The following is a 9,999-nucleotide window of genomic DNA, read 5'->3' as shown; positions in this document are numbered from 1 at the left end:
TTGAGAAAGATTTTGACTTATTAGAGATTAAAACTCTCTCAATTCTCCTCAATCCATATGGATTGGGGTAGAACCGAACAAGTCCTTATGGGTTTCTAAACAAATCTTGTGGAGTTTGCTAACAAATTCGTTGCTCAACAAATTGATAATCGACAAAATGCAACGCGAGCTTGGGAGAAAAGATTGGAATATAACTTTAAATAAGACGACCCAACCAAGTCATCCTGCAAGGACACAATCGGGCACGCTGTTATATGCTACCTGTTATATTCTGCCGTGCTGAGAAGGCTAGCCGCCGATGCTTGTGCTCGATCGCGTATTAAGCTCCTCGCCTCGACCTATATGATGCCATGACATTAGCATATCGGCCTCAGTGTCAAGGTGCCACCGCTAGCAACCTCAACGTACACCCACCAACCAGATAAGGCAATGGCGTCCAACAACAACAACATTACAACAACAAAGTAGCTTCGTCTCACAGTCCAATGGCGTCCGGCGGCGCACAAAGCCACACCCAGTCCCAACCTGGGGCTGGGGACGGGGCTAAACCTGCTTCAGGTTCCATGGAATACCAGCTGAGGCAGTACCTTCTGCTGCTGGCCAGTCTGGTTGCTACGGTGACGTACGGCGCCGGGCTAAACCTGCCGGGAGGAGCCTGGCAGGTGGACGACGGGCAGCACCACGCGGGCGACTCGATCCTCCAGGACGCGCACCGCCACCGCTACCTCATCTTCTACTACTGCAACGCCACCGCGTTCGCCGCGTCGCTCGTGGTCAGCCTCCTCCTCCTGGTCCTGGACGGCAAGAACACGGGCTGGTGGGAGGCTCTGCTGCGGGTGGTCATGGTTCTCGACCTGCTCGGCCTCATGGGTGCCTACGCCGCCGGGAGCTGCCGGGACAAGTTCACGACCATCTACTCGGCGCTGCTGGTCTGCGCTGTCTTCGCCTACGTCGTAGCCGCTTTCTGCTGGTACCTCGGCGTGCTGGCGCTGCCGCGCAAGAAGCATAGGGATGACCATAACACTGCAAAAAATAATGACACTAGTGCCGCCAATGTGCATGGCTATGAACGCGAAGAACTGGATGAGGTCCTGATGCTGCTCGCCACCTTCGCAGTCACCATCACGTACGTGGCAGGGCTGAATCCGCCTGGCGGCTTCTGGGGCGACACCAAGGATGGGCACCAGATGAGCGACCCGGTCCTGCAGGAGAACTACTCCAGACGCTACCGGGCGTTCTACGTCTGCAACACCACCGCGTTCGTCGCGTCCCTGCTCATCATCATCCTCGTCGTCGACAAGAAGCTCACCGACAAGCTCTCCGTACGCTTCGTGGCTCTGTATGGTCTGACCATCACGGCGCTCCTGGGCCTCATGGGGGCTTACGCCGCTGGGAGCTGCAGGGAGGTCCACGAAAGCACCTACGTCATCTGCCTGAACGCTGGAGTTCTTGCCTACATCTTCCTCCAGGTGGCCGTCGCCGTCACAGTGAAGAATCGCTGCAGATGCTTCCAAACTGTATGCGATTATGCTTCGAAATGTCTGCTAGGAGTAAAGGGTTGGTGCTTTGACAGACCGCAGGACCACCAACCAGATCCACAGATCAGCAGCGACAGGTGTGTGTGTGTGTTTAATTTCCAGCACAACACAAGTAAGGAGTCACCAGTTGCAATTTAGGACTAACTCTTTGTTATGTTTTTTTGCTTGCAAAGTGCAACTACTACATGCAGGGACCAAAAACACGAAGACGAGGCGGTGGAAGTGGAAAAGGCTCGGTCTCTTGTCATGCTTCTTGCGACCCTTGTCGTGAGCATCACATACCAAGCAGGACTGGACCCACCAGGCGGTCTCTGGCCCGACACCCGAGACGGCCACAGGAACGGTGACCCGATACTCCTGACGACACAACCCACCCGGTACAAGTATAGATGGCCAAATGGGCCGTGCTTAACGGGCCGGCCCGAAGCACGGCCCGTTTAATAGTGCCGGGTCGGGCCCGACACGACAGCCGTGCCGTGCTTGGGCCGCTGTCTCGGCCCGCAGTGCCGGCCCGGCCCGGCACGATTATATTTTTTTTATTTTATAAAACATAGTATATATATATTTAGATTTTATATTTGCTATTTACAACAAATACGCTAGAGTTCTACTGGTTAGCCTCTTACATTTAGTGCTCCCAGCTTAGAAGAGGGAGGTCCTGGGTTCAAAACCCCACTGCGCCCAATTTTTTTGCAGTTTTTCTGATTAAATGGACAACGTGGGCAAATTAAACGGGCCGGCCCGGCACGGCTACCAGGCCGGCGTGCCGTGCCTGGGCCGCATCTGCGGCACGTGGGCCGACCGGGCACGGCCCGTTTAACTGTCGTGCCTAACGGGCCCGTGCCGGGCCGTGCCGGGCCGCCCGTTTGGGCACCTATAGGTACAAGGTGTTCTTCTACAGCAACTCGGCAGCCTTCGTGGCGTGACTGGCGTCCCTCATCGTCATTCTGATGGTCCAGAGCAGATTCCTGCTGAAGCGCCACACGCTGGAGGCGGCCATGATACTGGACCTGTTCGGCCTGATCAGCGCGTACGCTGCAGGGAGCTGCAGGGACGAGACGACCTCCATCTACGTGGTTGCCCTGGCAGGGGTCGTCCTGGTCTACGTGGTCATCCACATCGTCTTCTTCACGCTGGACCACAAGGACAACCACCGGGACAAGGAGAAGCTGGAGACCAGGCGCGAGGTGCTGCTCCTCCTCGCCATCTTGGCTGCGACGCTCACCTACCAGGCTGGGCTGACGCCGCCGGGGGGCTTCTGGCCGGAGAACGACGGCGCCCGCGGGCACCGCGCGGGCTACCCGGTCCTCCACGACAACTACCGCCCCCGCTACAGCGCCTTCTTCTATTGCAACGCGGCGAGCTTCATGGCGTCGGTGGCTCTCATTGTTCTGCTCGTCAACCCCAACCTGTACAGGCCAGGGATACGGTGCTACGCGCTGTACGTGTGCATGGTGGCCGGCATGTTTGGCCTCATGGGAGCCTATGCCGCTGGGAGCTCCAGGGATGTGCGCACCTCCATCTATGTGTTGACATTGGTGGCTGCGGTGTTTGCATTTGTAGCCATAGAGGTATTCATTTTCTGGATCCGCCCCTACTTCCATCTATGTGTTGACGACATTGGTGGCTCCGGTGTTTGCAACATCTGTAGTAGAAGAAAGAATACAACATTAGAAGAGTCGCCGCCCTCTGACTCTAGATCATCAAGAGAAAAGAACGGAGGTGCAGGACGCTGCGAGAAACAGGCAACTAAAACGTCGGTGGAAAAAGCACAGCAGCAAAAAGAGGACTCTGACAAGAACAAGCGTGAATACTTGATGCTGCTAGGTGTCCTTGCCGCGAGCGTCACCTACCAGACTGGCCTCAAGCCACCAGGTGGCCTGTGGCAGGACAACAGCGGTGGTCACTCAGCTGGCAGCTCCATCCTCCACCACATCGACAAACGCCGGTACCATGCTTTCTTCTACTGCAACTCCACTTCCTTCATGGCCTCCGTCGTCGTCGTCATCTTGCTCCTGCCATGGACTCTCCACGGATACCCATTGCCACTATGGACAATGCAGACGGCTATTTGGTTTGACATGCTCGGCCTCCTGGGGGCCTATGCAGCCGGCAGTACCAGGGACTGGGAGACATCTAGGAATGTCATCTATTTGGTCATCCCTGTCCTGGCCTATATTGCAGTCTATGCAGCAGTGTCAATCTTCCGCAAGGTAAGATGCGGCCACCGGCCTACAGCCCACAACAGCAAGTCTCAAGGGCATAAATCATCTGGCAATGACGAAGATCAGCCGTGAGAGAATGCTTTTTTCTTCTTCTAATTTCGTCCAATTGTGATACCATGTTTGATATATATATATATATATATATATATATATATATATATATATATATATATATATATATATATATATATGCTTGTTTGTATTTCCCCATTGTATAAGGCATTTTATGCATAATTTTAATCTCATGTACTTCTATATATTTAGGCCTACCATATCCAAAAGACTAGTCAAATAACTCATCAAACCAAATTTTGACTATTAAACAGCAAAATAACTCTCCAACTCGTCCGGATATCCAACTCTTTAAATTGGCTCCCTCACTAGTCAAACTTGGCTAGCTACCTGACTAGCCAAACTAGATAAATAGTCTGTTAGAGTGAAATGCTACATATAGGTAGTGTTTGGTAGGAGAGTATCATATGATGGAGCCGTTCTGTTCTAGTATATAGAGTGTTTGGTTTCATTCTATGTAGAACCGAGCTATTCTAAAAGAAGAATATTCCTCCAAAACGATGCATCTCCAGGCTCTAAAAAATAGGCGAACTCGTACACTCGGAAGCACAACGCGCCCGCCGCATCTCTTCCGCCCCCGTCGCATCTCTTCCGGCTCCGGCCACCATCTGCACACTGACTCGTCGTCGCGCCCATGTTTTTCCCTCCCGCGTCGCGCCTCCTCCGTGGCTCCGTGTCCCTCCCACACCAAATCCGCATGCGGCCAGATCTTTGCGGTTGGCAACGCCATGGCCGCCGAGCAGGCCATCACCACCCGAGCAGACCATAAGCCAGAGATCTGGCTGAGCAGACCCATGCTAAGTCTTCTTTTCCTTGCCGATCAGACCACCACGACATGTTGACGTCTTCTCATGATCATGAGACTATTGTCCTTTTGTGATTTGCTAACACCAGTAGAGCATACCTTCACCACCTCCCCACTGCGATTAGTTCATGTAGAATACAATTTGTGTTGACCAAGCAAACCAGCACTCTGCATAATTCTTGTATTAATTTTTATTTTATTATACTAGCTAATGATGTCTCTTTTTTTACAGCTATATCCCATTGAAAATATTCAGAAGACACGAAAAATACTACGTACTCGTGATCTATATTTATAATTGCCAATTAAGATACATGAATGGTTGTATCAATGTGTCATACAAAATTGTCTATTTGCACTCGTCAACCAAACACATGATAGACCAGCTCATTCCACCTTACTCTTGAACCAAACATATACTTCAATCTAGAACCAAACAAAAAATAGAGTGCCTATATTCTGACTGCCAAACACAGAACGAAGCTGATCTATCATCAGAATCTAGAACAGAGCGGCTCCGTCTAAATAGTCTCTCAAACCAAATACTTTGATAAAATGCAATCTTTATAAAAATGTAAATAGAGAGTTAAAAATAAAGAGTTTCTTAAAGATGCTTTATAATGAATAGATCTCTATTCATAACACAAATATACAGAGCCAATTTTCATGGGGTTAAAAGTTTTTTCCGCTACCGCCGTCCTGCTCATCCGCCAGGACATTCTACCGCCGCCTGTCCTGCTCAACCGCTGCCGCCGCCGGCAATCGAGACGGATCAGAGAAGCCATCTGCAGGACGTGACGTGCTCATCCACGGTCGTCCTGCTCATCCGCCTGCCGGCCTGCCAGGATGTCACGTGCTTCGTACTACTCATCCGTCTTCGCATGGGTATTTTTTGTTTTTTCCTTTTTCCCCTTTTCTCGCAACGTTCCAGGTCGCTTGTAAAAAAAGAAAAAGGGAAAAAGAAAAAAGAAAATTCCTGCTGCTCATGCCGCTATTCTTGTTGCATTCTCGCTGTCGCCTATCGCTTTCCTTTTGCACTCTAGCAGTAAAACGTCAGGATGCCGCCTTCAACTCCTTTGTCTGGTGGTATTCTAGTATTACGATGTTAGGTGCTTTTTAATGGCACCAACTATCATGATGGGATCCTTCGCATGCATTTACACATGCATGATCTTCGTCTTTAAGTATTTCTCATTGGTGATCTAATGTGCTCGGTGATCTAATGTGCTCTTCTTGTCCTCCTACACCACCTCTCACTACAGTAAAACAGTATAAGTCCGACTGCTCGCTTATGTCCGACGGCCACCTAGGAGACCGTCGGAAATAAGCTTATATTCGACGGCTACTGGCGGCCGTCGGATCATGCGGGACATCCGAGGGCTGGCAGGCAAGCCGTCGGACATAAGCTTAAGTCCGACGGCTGGCAGACAGGCCGTTGCATGAGCACACGAAAGTGACCGTCCTTGTATTTGTGACTCGATTTATGGCTATTAAGTCTAAGTTTGCATTCTCAAACAACTGCTACAAGGAGCTTTTGAACTTGATCAGTGATGTATTTCCGGAGAATCACAAGATGCCAAAGGACAAGTATCAGTCCAAAAAGTTGCTCTCTGGGCTCGGTATGGACTACAAAAAAATCGATGTCTGTGACAATAACTGTATGCTTTTCTGGAATGAGACCGCGAGTGAGAAGAAGTGTACTGTATGTGCTGAGCGTAGATTCGTTGAGGTTGAAAACGACGATGGTTTGACCGTGACGACGAAGATTGCACGTAAGCAGCTTCGTTACATGCCTCTTATACCTCAGTTGAAACGTTTGTTCATCTCCAAGAATACAGCCAGACACATGAGGTGGCACAAAGAAAGGGTACGTGAGAATCCAAATGTCATGGCGCACCCAGCTGATACAGATGCATGGAAGGCACTAGATGCTTTTGATTCCAGCTTTGCTGATGAAGTGCGGAATGTCCGCTTCGGTTTAGCAACAGATAGTTTCTCGCCTTTCAATCTAACTGTAATGTCCTACTCATGTTGGCCCGTCTTTGCTGTTCCATACAACCTTCCACCAGCTCTTTGCATAAAATATGAATTTATTTTCTTGTGTCTTATAATACCTGGTCCGGATCATCTTGGAACAAAGATCGATGTGATGATGAGACCCCTATTGAAGAATTGAAAATTTTGAGGGAAGGAGTCGAGGTGTACGATTGTTACAAGAAACAAAAGTTCAACCTGAGAGCCGCGTTTTTGTGGTCTATTCACGATTTTATGGCTTATGGTATCTTTGCTGGATGGAGTTGTCATGGGATTTTAACATGTCCGATATGCGTTGAATACACTTTATGCTTTCGACTAAAGTTTGGTGGAAAGATATGTTACTTCGATTGCCATAGATGTTTTTTGCCAGAGGATCACCCGTTCAGGTTCGATAGGAACGCTTTTAAAAAGGACACGATTGTGATGAGGGGACCACCCAAGCGTCTTAGTGGTGCAGAGATTCTCGCGAGACTTAATGATTTAAAACTAAATGAACATGGAAATCGTTTTGAAGGTTATGGAACCGAGCATAATTGGACTTACAAATGTGGTCTATGGGAACTCTATTATATAAAAGCCTTGATTCTAATGCATAACATTGATGTGATGCACCAGGAACGAAATATGGGTGAAAGCATTATCAACACTTGCATGAATATCACTAACAAAACAAAAGACAGCCCTAAGGCTAGAAAAGACTTGGCCTTAATCTGTAGAAGACCAACTATGGAGATAGGAGAGAACCAGAAGAAGCCACGTGCTCCTTTCAGTATTAAACCTAAAAGGAAGAAACAATTGATGAAATGGTTGAAAAACTTAAAGTTTCCAGATGGTTACGCCGCGGGCTTTAGAAGGTCTGTGAATTTGAAGACGGGCAAGTTTTCCGGGTTGAAGAGTCATGACTACCACATAATAATGGAAAGACTCCTTCCTGTTATGTTTCATGGTTTTGTAAAAAATGATGTCTGGAAAGCATTAGCGGAGCTAAGCTACTTTTATAGACATCTTTGTGCTAAAGAAATAAAGAAAGAGATGATGGAGAAGCTTGAGCAACAAATACTTATTTTAGTATGCAAACTTGAAAAAATATTTCCACCAGGTTTCTTCAATCTGATGCAACAACTACTTGTTCACCTACCATACGAAGCTAAGGTAGGAGGTCCTATGCAATATAGATGGATGTATCACATCGAAAGGAAGACAAAGAGATAGCATCGTTCACGAGCCTGTACTTTGCAGAGGAACACAATGTCAATGCCCCCGCGCTGCGGTATCATGTCGACGAGCCCCCTATCAGTGATATTTAAATTTTTCAATGGAGGGGCAAAACTGTAGGACCCAACACAACATATTGTTTCACCAATGACGAATGGAAGACTGCTTTACTCTACATGTATAACAACATGGAAGAGATGAGTCAGTTTCTCTTGTAAGTGTAAACTTAATTTTAGTCACTGCCACTACAATTTTTGTTGTTATACTAAAAGGTTTGTTTACTTGTACTAACAGTGAATTTGATTCTCAAAATTGCATCTCTGGCTGTGAACGTGACCAGATTCATCGAGAGGGAAAAGATGGGGGACCTAATTTCTTGTGTTGGTTTCGAGATTATGTGGATAAAAATGACAATATACACCCAGACCTTCGACAATTATCCCTAGGAGCAGTAACTGCCAGACATTATGGTCGGTATGATGTCAATGGTTTTAGATTCCGTTCTACAAGGTTCAAAGATGATTATCCTCTAGCAGCCACGACAAAATTCCAGAGTTGTAACTAGAGCTGTCGATGATGAAGGGAAGGTGACTAATTATTATGGAGTCATTAATGATATACTAGAGTACAAGTTTTTTGGAGATAAACAACTCAAAGTGGTGTTCTTCGATTGTGATTGGTTTTCTCCAAATACAACGCTAGAAAACTAATATGGCATGGTGGAAGTCAAACACACCGATAGATTAAAAGGCCACGACACTATAATCCTTGCACCAATGCGAGCATGTGTATTATATGACATATCCATCTAAGAAAAAGGGTTTGGTTGATTGGAGGGTAGTGTACAAAGTTAATCCTCGTGAACGACTATATGCTCCTGGTGATGCTGGTTATGTTGAAAGTCAAATCGAGCAGGAAGTGGGGGCTGCTGAGATTTTTCAAGACGACGAACTTACCAGCACGTTTAATGTACAAGCTGAAATGTTGGAAGAATCTTTATTAGGCGATCAAAATGATGTAGAGGTTCCTCCAAAAAGAAAATGAGCGACGAGAAAGAAGAAAGCTACTTGGCGTCCATTAAATCGACGAAAGCAACTAGATCCTAATTTTGATTACGATTACGATTGACGAGTATGGATCATGATTTTATTGAATATTTTATATTTTTTAATTTGTTTCATTATTTTATTGTCGATTTATGTACTAACTTGTTTTTGTTAAAATAGGATGTCAAAGAAAATGAGGTCTTTTGCTCGTAGTTTCCTTGGGACGAGGAGTAGCTCGAGGAGCAGCTCGAGGGGTGAGGATTCAGTTTTTCAGGGCACAAGTTCTACATGAGAAGACGGAGAGTGCTGGCAGAACATTTGCCTCCACACGATGTAAGTTAGTTGTTAAATTACATTATTTGAGTTACTTAATATTGTATGATGTAAGTTACTTGTTTCATAGGATGCTGAAATCGAGGAACTAGTGGTAGAGGATCATGCGAGAGATGATGATGAAGATGATGGTGGAGATGATGTGGGAGATGATGCTGGAGACGATGCTGGTGGGTATTCTGCATGCGTGGATTCTGGGGCTGGTGGAGATTCCGCAGATGGGTCTGGAACTTCTCGAGTTAGGAGAACGAGGAAGTTGCATTTTGTTGGAAAAAATTTCATGTAGGTGTCGGTGTCGTGGATGGCCACCCGATCAGAGGGTTATCGGGCCTTGTGCAGATGGTGGGCTTCCCCTAAGTTTCGTGCCATTTCCGAAAGGAAGAGGGGAAACCGTGGGACTGAGTTGTTCCACAACTACGACGGTGATGGTCATGTGCGCTTGGCTAAGCGAATGGTAAGTCACAGTATGTTGTAACTTTGAATTACATAGAAATGTGTCATTATAACTTGTATGTACAGGAAGTCAAATCCGGTCGTACGCCCACGGATGTGGAGGTGTATATGCAAGGGCATAGGGGTTCTGATCCTCAGAATCCTGATGTTTTATGCACTCAGACGGCCACCGATCGTCTAGGGAGTTTTTGGTACTCTATTATGTGTTTGTCCATCAATTTGGTGATGCACTTATATTTGATATGGTTTGCCTCTCGGCTTCGTATGGGCAGGAG

The 9,999-nt window shown here is 47.2% G+C and overlaps 1 pseudogene; it reads left to right on the top strand.

The window, feature by feature from the left end:
• Positions 1-361: 361 nt before the first annotated feature.
• LOC103638291 (uncharacterized) lies at positions 362-3,876 on the top strand (annotated as a pseudogene).
• The last annotated feature ends 6,123 nt before the right edge of the window (positions 3,877-9,999 follow it).

The sequence above is a fragment of the Zea mays genome, chromosome 9, assembly GCF_902167145.1.
Source record: "Zea mays cultivar B73 chromosome 9, Zm-B73-REFERENCE-NAM-5.0, whole genome shotgun sequence".
Taxonomy (NCBI): domain Eukaryota; kingdom Viridiplantae; phylum Streptophyta; class Magnoliopsida; order Poales; family Poaceae; genus Zea; species Zea mays.
The sequence above is the reverse complement of the archived record's forward strand: the minus strand, read 5'-3'. Positions and strand labels throughout refer to the sequence as shown.